This window comes from Epinephelus moara, chromosome 9 (genome assembly GCF_006386435.1).
Source record: "Epinephelus moara isolate mb chromosome 9, YSFRI_EMoa_1.0, whole genome shotgun sequence".
Lineage (NCBI taxonomy): Eukaryota > Metazoa > Chordata > Actinopteri > Perciformes > Serranidae > Epinephelus > Epinephelus moara.
Window position 1 is genome coordinate 12,573,744 of NC_065514.1, and position 8,355 is coordinate 12,582,098.

The window sequence follows — 8,355 nt, forward strand, 5'->3', positions numbered from 1 at the left end:
GGTGTTTAGAGAGCCAAGTGAACAAAAATTGTCTGGTCAGATATGGGGACATATTATAATTGTGACTGTACATCAGAGTGAGAAGAGACAGTAAAAAATGAGAGAAAACATTTTTCCTTCTGAACTTTCAATGAAGTATTTATTTATTTGAGCTCTTATTCTGAAAAAAAAATAGCCAAATAAAAGGCTGAGTTCTGCCATTCTTTTTAAAGAATCTCTGAGAAATTTTAAGCAGGAAGAGAAGGAGACAGAAGTGCGGTCAAAGATGTGGACAAGCAGAGCCACCAGCTGCCGGTGTGCCTCTCCACCTTCTGGTCAGCACTTGGAGTATATTTGCTTGGGACTCCATAAGCCTATGAAAATCCTGTGTGATTATTGCATGTGAGCGTCGGGCTGTGAATGAATCATGTGTGAACCTCAGGGCAATCCAAGTGTGAACAACTTCTGTTCACCTCCGACGAGATGACACACTCTGATAATTTTCCAGTGTTTGTCCACCCGCTCACATCAAAGAGCCTCCGCTGAGTGATGATTGGTTTTTAAACGAGTTGTCTAAACTGCTGTCCGCTCAACATGAAGATGATAATTCTCATTACCCTCAGGTTATAAAATCTCTGTGCTTTGTTATGCCCACTGAGGCATTACACTGGCGGCTAATTATCTGTCATCAGCGGTGACAGCGTCTGCCACTTGATCACATACGAGATGTCTCAATCTGAAGTGACAAAGAAATGCACACAGCGATAAACATGTGCACAGTAATTATGTCCCCATACACCTCTTTATATGTACATTTAAAATATGCGCATAAAGACATCAAGCAGTGCTGCAAGTGTGGGTACATTGCAAGCTTATATTTCTGCTGTGACATGTGCTTTATATGCTTCTTGAATAGAATTATGGTTTGTTCATCTGTATGGAAAGCACATTAAAATAGGTGACAACATACTTCTTCAGAACAAGGCTGGACAATGTCTGAAAAAGACAAATTGTGTATTCTGCTTTAGAACAGCTTCTTTTGAAAAGTGGGATACTGAAACGGAATGTATTAACTGATAAGGTGTATCGATCAAGTCCACCAGATTGGGAACAAAGATACTGAACTTATCCATTGGATCAAATAACGGCCAGATGTGACACACACCAGTGTCATTAAAATTTGTATTTCCAATATTAGATACAATATTTAGTGCCTCAACAGTCCCTGGTAAAATTGCCATATTCATTAAATACCAGGTATGGGATCAGGACTGCATCTGCATCCTGAGTTTAGGAATCAGAATCGATCAACATGATCTCATTCCTACTCTTTTACGTTGTATCTTTACGCAGAAGGAGTCCATGGTAAGTCACGTGAATCGAATCACATGACTAAGAAGAGCTCAACAGTTGGATTAAGACAACAAAACTACTTGGCTAGGATTAGGGAAAAAAACTGACCGAGTCACAAACGACTCGCTTAACTGTGACACCCCTCCCATTGTCTTGGAGGCTGTTCTGGCCAACCTCATCAGGCAGTTCAATCAGGAGAGACAGAAGAATGAGGTAAGATAATATTTAAAACAGAATATGAGTGTACAGATTAACAGATGATTTGTGCTGATTAAGATATAACAGAAGTCTTTGGCACTCGGACACCATATATTTTGTGATCCAGGGACATCTGAGCAGCAGAAAGACATATCCCCCCATGAAGTCCAGACACTGGTGGTGGTGTGGTTACTGACTCTGACGCTGCTGAAGCAGATGAGGCTGATGAATCCATAAAGGCTAGGTGGTGATGAGGAGGTGTAGGGCGCGCACGACTGCAGCAAGAAAGAACTACGGCAGAGAAAGAACCATATTTAAAATGAGGAGTAGTAAGATGATAGGCTGACAGAGAAGGTGTGTCACTGTGCTATTGGTTGATTGTGAATCAGCTGATAACTCAATTGACCTACCCAGACAATGACACCTAGAGGTAGTGAGTGAGCATGTATGCAAGGAGTGAGTGGTAGGGTGAGAAAGAAGCTTACAGCCTGAGCATGAAACATATTATCTTCCTGACTGAGCTTTTGCTAGAGCTTCATTTGGCTGACCTGGGCCTTCCAGGACATAAAATCTGCCTCATGTATTCACTCACTCTCTCCCATCCTACAGCAGATGTCCACCCTGCATCATTGCTTTTTGGTTTTGCTGTTTATGACAACTCAAAGTAATAACTGACATAAGAAATTAACTCAACATTGACTTTAAGTTTCACAAACGATGGTCTCCTTGGTCAAAGTCCTGTGCTTGTTGGACTCACCTGCCCGAAGAAGACTTCTGCACTCCTTATACTACATCTGTTATGAACATCTAATGATGCAGATGGGTTTAGAGTTCCTCAGTGCATCTCATAAAGGGATGGTAAAGGGAACCTGTCTTTATAGTGACGCCAGGGTCACTGCGCAAGTGACTTTTTTAGTTTGTTTTTGGGCATTTTTTGCCTTTAATGACTGAAGGGCTGAAGAGAGGGAGGATGATGCAGCATAGGACCGCAGGTTGGAGTCAAACCTGGGCTGCTGCGAAGGACTGAGCCAGCTGCTTGCAGTAGGCAATACAGGACTGCCAGGTGACAAGTCCCCTCGAGTGACACGATTGCTGAGTCGCTTTCTGACAGTTAAACATTTCGATTTTATTTCCTGAAGACATCCAACAAAATATAGTAATTCACATGGTTGCAAGTACTTTCAATTTCAGTGTTAAACCTTTGGAGAGCTGTTTGTTTTGGCCAGTGCTTCATGAGAGCAGTATTTAAGGGCCAAAACAACCAGATCAGGAAATCCCCAGTAATTTCCCAAAACTACAGAAGACTCCACTTATCTTTACAGGCACATAGCTGCTGAGAAATGGCAACAAAGCAATCTGGAATCAAAGGTTGAGTTTGTTGCATACGGACACATTAATGATAGCTTGCTGAGGTGAACTTATTTGACTCCAAATTATTGCTTTTAACCACCAAATATAATACATGTACAGGTCTGAATAACATATATAATAACAGTTATTTGAAATGGGATCATAAAAACATGAAGCGATTTCACAGCACATGGTGTATGACATTCAGCCATAAAGAGCACTACATTTAACATTCAGCCTCAACACCACATGGCGATTTGCTATGACACCTACTGGGGACATCACCTCTCCCAGCATAAACATGGAAGATGGGCTCATTTGAGAGAGGAGAGTTATCAAGCGGCATCTCGCCCACACAGCCGCTGATAGCTGCAATCAGCAGAAGAAGGAAGAAGGGGACTCGAGAGGGCAGCTCGTCAGCTCTGATAAGGCCTTTTGTATCACCTCTGATTGAGTTGGAATACTTAGAAGATGCACTGTAATGATAGTCATCTCGGCTGGTGCCTGTCTGGGTGGGTTGTTTGAGGATTTCGGCCGTTTTGTATTCATGTGCGTGTTCCTAAGAGCGAGGGAGCGAAGAGAGAGAAAGCGAGGACGCGAGAGTGTTTGTGTAAGTCAAGAACTCGTGCAGGAAAAGGTAAATGCGACATGGCAAATCATCCTCAATCAAGAAATTCAATCTAATGTCACGCGGGATAAAATGTGAATGCAAAGTAAGACCTGTTGGGAAAAGAGACGGCACACATTTACATTTACATTGCGGATGTCGTGCTGAGGCTGCTATTTAGAAGGGTTTACAGTGTCTCCATCAACACAGTAAATATAGTTCTTCTGGTTCAGTGTACAATTACCTGGGAACCTTTTTGTGACTTGGAAATGTGTGTCCTATTTCTGTGTCAGAAACCCAAACTGGACAGGATTCATTTCTCCAGGGGGCAATAAATATTTTGCTGGCTAGTTATTTCAATGCCAGCCACAACACTTGATTGTCATCCCCCTCTTCCATGATAAATAGTTTCAAATATTTAAAAAAAAAAAAGTTTGGCTGGAGCAGAAAGTTGATTACTCAATTAACCAATCAGCACAGAATTAATGCAACAATTTTGATGAGTGATTGTCATTATTTTTAAGTAAAAACACCCTGGTTGCAGCTTCTCACATGTGAATAGCTGATGGTAAACTGAGTATCTTAAGGTCTGGGACTGTTGTTCAGACAAAACAAGCGATATGAAGTTGAGCCCGTTAAGTATTTTTCTCAGTATTTCCTAAAATGAACTGGGCAGTGAGTTTCAGCTCGAGTTTCAACCCCTTTGTTGTTGTTTTTAATACAACTACCAAGCACCGATCAGCCAAATCGTAAAATCAGAGCTGGCTGATTGACTAACGAGGCCTTCAAAAGGCTACAAAACTACCAGAAACTACCTCCAGAGGCATGTACAGGAGGATACGCTGGCATGGCAGTTGTGGAAAACATCATCCCTAAAAACATTGAACGATGTTTATATCTGAGCTAACAGTCCACACTGCTGTAGATGCCAGTCGGATTTCTTTCCATGCACATGGTATAGATGTCACATTTTGGCTGGTTCACCATGACAAGGCTACCAAATAATGTAAAAGCAGACCTACAAACACTGTATTTAGCATGTTTAAGAAATCCCAGCTACCTCTCTGTGCTAATCATTAGCTACCTAAATGTCAGATGTTATCTCCAGGGAGCTTCTGGTGATACTGTCGGTAGTAACCAAGGCAGGTGTGCATCATTCAGTGGATGATAAATTCAGATACACTGTGACAAACAAGTGCTTCATTTGATTTATTGGCTGTAACATCACAGCTGTCAAAGACTTGATATCCACAGAACATTTACATTGTTTCACATTACATGTAGTTACAGGCATAAGAACTTCATCTAAGAAGCAAACAAAGCCACGCCCTGTATATTGTTTATTCATTTGTTACTCATTTCATGTGATTTCATTTCATTATATGTATATTTCACTTTCACGACTCAAGGAAATACACAGAATACACTGTGCTCCAGCTTCCTGCATTCAGAGATGGTAGAGTTAGCCAAGCGTTGTTGCCACTTTCAGCCACAAGAGGGAGTATAGTGCCCTTCTGTCAGAAGTAAACAAAGCCAGGGCACATGCATTATACTGTAGTGCTTAGAGCAAGGCTGGACACAAACGTCTAACAATGTACTACGATGTCTGTATTTTGCAGAACGCCAAGTAAAGGAAGAAAACTATAATTCACAATGAATCTTGTGCAACATAGTAATTACTGACTGTATGAAATAATGGACGTAGCCACTGTGACATCACCAATAGGCGATGACAAAGTTTGGCATTTTGGCTGTCACCAGTTGAGCCAGAAGTGACCATATTTGGACACGATGGTGGAGCTAACCCTAATGCTAACTGCTAGCTTGGTTAGGACCTTCATGCATTTACAGCTATGGTTATTTATTATAATGCTAATGCTGATATTTGTCACCAAAATACAGGCTTTAAACAATTAAAACAAAATGTACAAACAAAACTTAACACTTAGGTCTTTTATCACAACCACATGCTGAACAAGACTTTTTAGGTTGACCAAATGTTGCAATTAAGTTACTATGCTTTGTGAATCTGGGCTTTCACCATGGTTAGGCCACCTAACCAATACTGTCTTTATAGTAGCAACTTCTCAGCAGACAAAGTAGTCACTCAAAGCAGCTACACCCTGTACAGTTGTCATGAACAAAATTTGCTATAGAGACCAAAACCATGTTTTGTAAACATGTTTATTTCTACTGTAAAGCTGGGTATTTTAACATGGAGGTCTCTGGGGGTTGACTCACTCTTGGAGTGCCTCAAGTGGCCATTTAAAGAACAGCAGTTTTTGGTGGAGGCTGCCGCTTGGTAGTAATGTCAACTATCTTCTTAATATAGAAAATATGCATCCATAATACTTACTTTTCCCTGGAATATAAATCCAGACCAGTGTTTAAAACACTGTTGTCTTAAATGTAATGAAATGGCATAGCATTAAGATCTACCGTCACTGAAACTAAGGCGCCCAAACCATGACAAACAGCCCCGAGTGTATCCATACCTTTGGCCATGAAGTGTGAAAAAAAAATAGAGAAAGCTTGCTTGAAGAGAACTTCCATCTATTTTGGGTGCCATTGTTTGCTGGGGCCTTGTTTTCATGATGGTTGATGGGGGTGGGTGTCTGGTGCTTTTTGTCTCGCAGCATGTCGTCGGCTTCCTAGAAAGCTCTTTGGCATCATGAAGCTGTCAAGACGCAGAAGGTCCAAACCAGCTGAGCGTGCCTCAAGCATTCCTATCTGCAGATGACCAAGGCCTTCCTAATATTATCATATGTCGTCATATGATGCTGGTGTGGTGTGTAATGTGTGCTGGATTGTGATAGCCCACTCCCTTACTACTTTTGAAAGGCCTAACTAATCTTTCTAAGCACACTTTAAGTTTTGAAAGCATGTACGTTCTGTGTGTAGTCATACATTCAGAAATAAAATATCAATGAACAGAATACAGAGCTCACAGGTGGGATCGATAGTTTGGCCTGGGAACTCCTCAGGTTACATCAGGTGGAGCTGCAGCACGTAGCTGAGGAGGACAATACCAGTTGGTTAAATAGATGGATGGATGGCCTCCTCTTCAAAGCTGCAGCCTCTGTGAACTCCCAGCTCCCACCCTGCTCAAACATCCATGTGAGCTATTTTCTCCCAGTTTAAATCAGAACCCAGCTGCTGATCATGGGGCTCTGCCTGTAGTAGAGAAAAAAGCCTGTGGCTCATTTTGGCCTTGGAAAATAAACCTGTGAGGGCTGCATGGAAAGCCTCTGCTTGTCCCCCGGAGCCTCAGTCTCTCTGGACCATTTTGCAATACTCGTCTTTGAGAAATGTGAACATGTTTATCTGCAAACCACTCAGTCGCCAGAATAAATGTTGGCATTGTAAGTTTCTGAAAACAATGGATATGAAACATTGGCAACATTTTCTTCTAGCAACCCGGCTGTGACTAAACCCTTTCCGTTTAACAAAAGAAGCCAAATTGTGCTGTTTTCCAAACGCAAAAGCCATAAAAGTACTTTGCAAAAATAAAGTAGTCTAAAACTGGCAAAAAGGGCAAATATAAATTAGGAAGTGTCTAATTAGAGAATGTAAGTTTCTTCTTTATGGAAGTGGCTGTGTTGGTGGCACCATCTCCATAGCTGCTCCTCTGATGAAGAGGCGAGGGGGATTGTGGCCTCTCCTAAAGTCCACAACCATCTCTTTACTCTTCCCCACACAGAGATTGTTTAGAATAAGTAAACAAGGCCAGACTTTTCAATACTTGGAGGTACAGATGGTTTGGTTGATAAAAATAAACTGGGATAATAATTTGGGGATCAGCCAAGGCCGGTCCTCACACATTATCAACAGACCATACTATAAGTGTGCTGATGAGATATATTTCTTAGCTTCCTGTTTATGGCAGTACCATATGTTTTTGATGTTTTACTTAACACAAAACATCCCGAATACTTTAAAACAGCCATCTTCAGTCTCAAGCTGGTCAGTTATACCTCAAGTATATACATGTGGCATTTTCTCAGAGCTCTGACTGGACTTGTGTTGATCATCATGAAACTCTGGTAGACCTGAGTGGCTGGAGGTGCTTCCACCTGACAGAGTAAAGTACACATGTCTTTGTTTTTAATATTATTTCCATGCATAGACTTCTCCCACTTTCCCACAGAGCATGATCGAGTGCTGATGCCATTTGTGGTTCTAGGGAAGGGTAGTAGTGATATGATGAAGTGCTGACGGCGTTCCTGCTAGTGGGTCTGTGTTTTTAAAACACACGAACCGTGTCCCTTGCTCATGAGCGCCACAGTATTTTTTGCTTTCCTCTCAGCTCCACCTCTTCTCTCACTCTTCCTCACTTTATCTTCTGTGCTGTCCATTCTTCCTCCACCCTTCTCGGCCACACTTACTCCACACACTGGCTGACTGTTGTGTTGATGTGTACGAAGAGGAATTCTCCTAGTGCCTCAGATTTTTATTTACAATCTTCAATTGTTACCATTAATGAATAACACCTTAGTATGTAAATATCAGATGTGGGTCATTAGCTTAATGACATACATTTATTTATTAACATGCATGCAAACAGTGGCACAGTGGTTCGCATTGTTGCCTCATAGCAAGAGGGTTTCTGATTTGAATCCAGGGTGGGGGAGCCCTTTTTATGTGGGGTTTGTCTCCCTATGTCAGCGTGAGTTTTCTCTGGGTACTCCAGCTTCCTCCCACAGCCCAAAGACATGCAGGTTAGGTTATTTGGTGACACTAAATTGCCCGTTGGTGTGAATGTGTCTAAGTGTCAGCCCTGTGATAGTCTGGCGACCTGTCCAGGGTGTACCCAAATGTCAGCTGGACTCCTTACAGGATAAGCGGTCATGGAAAATGAATGAATGAAT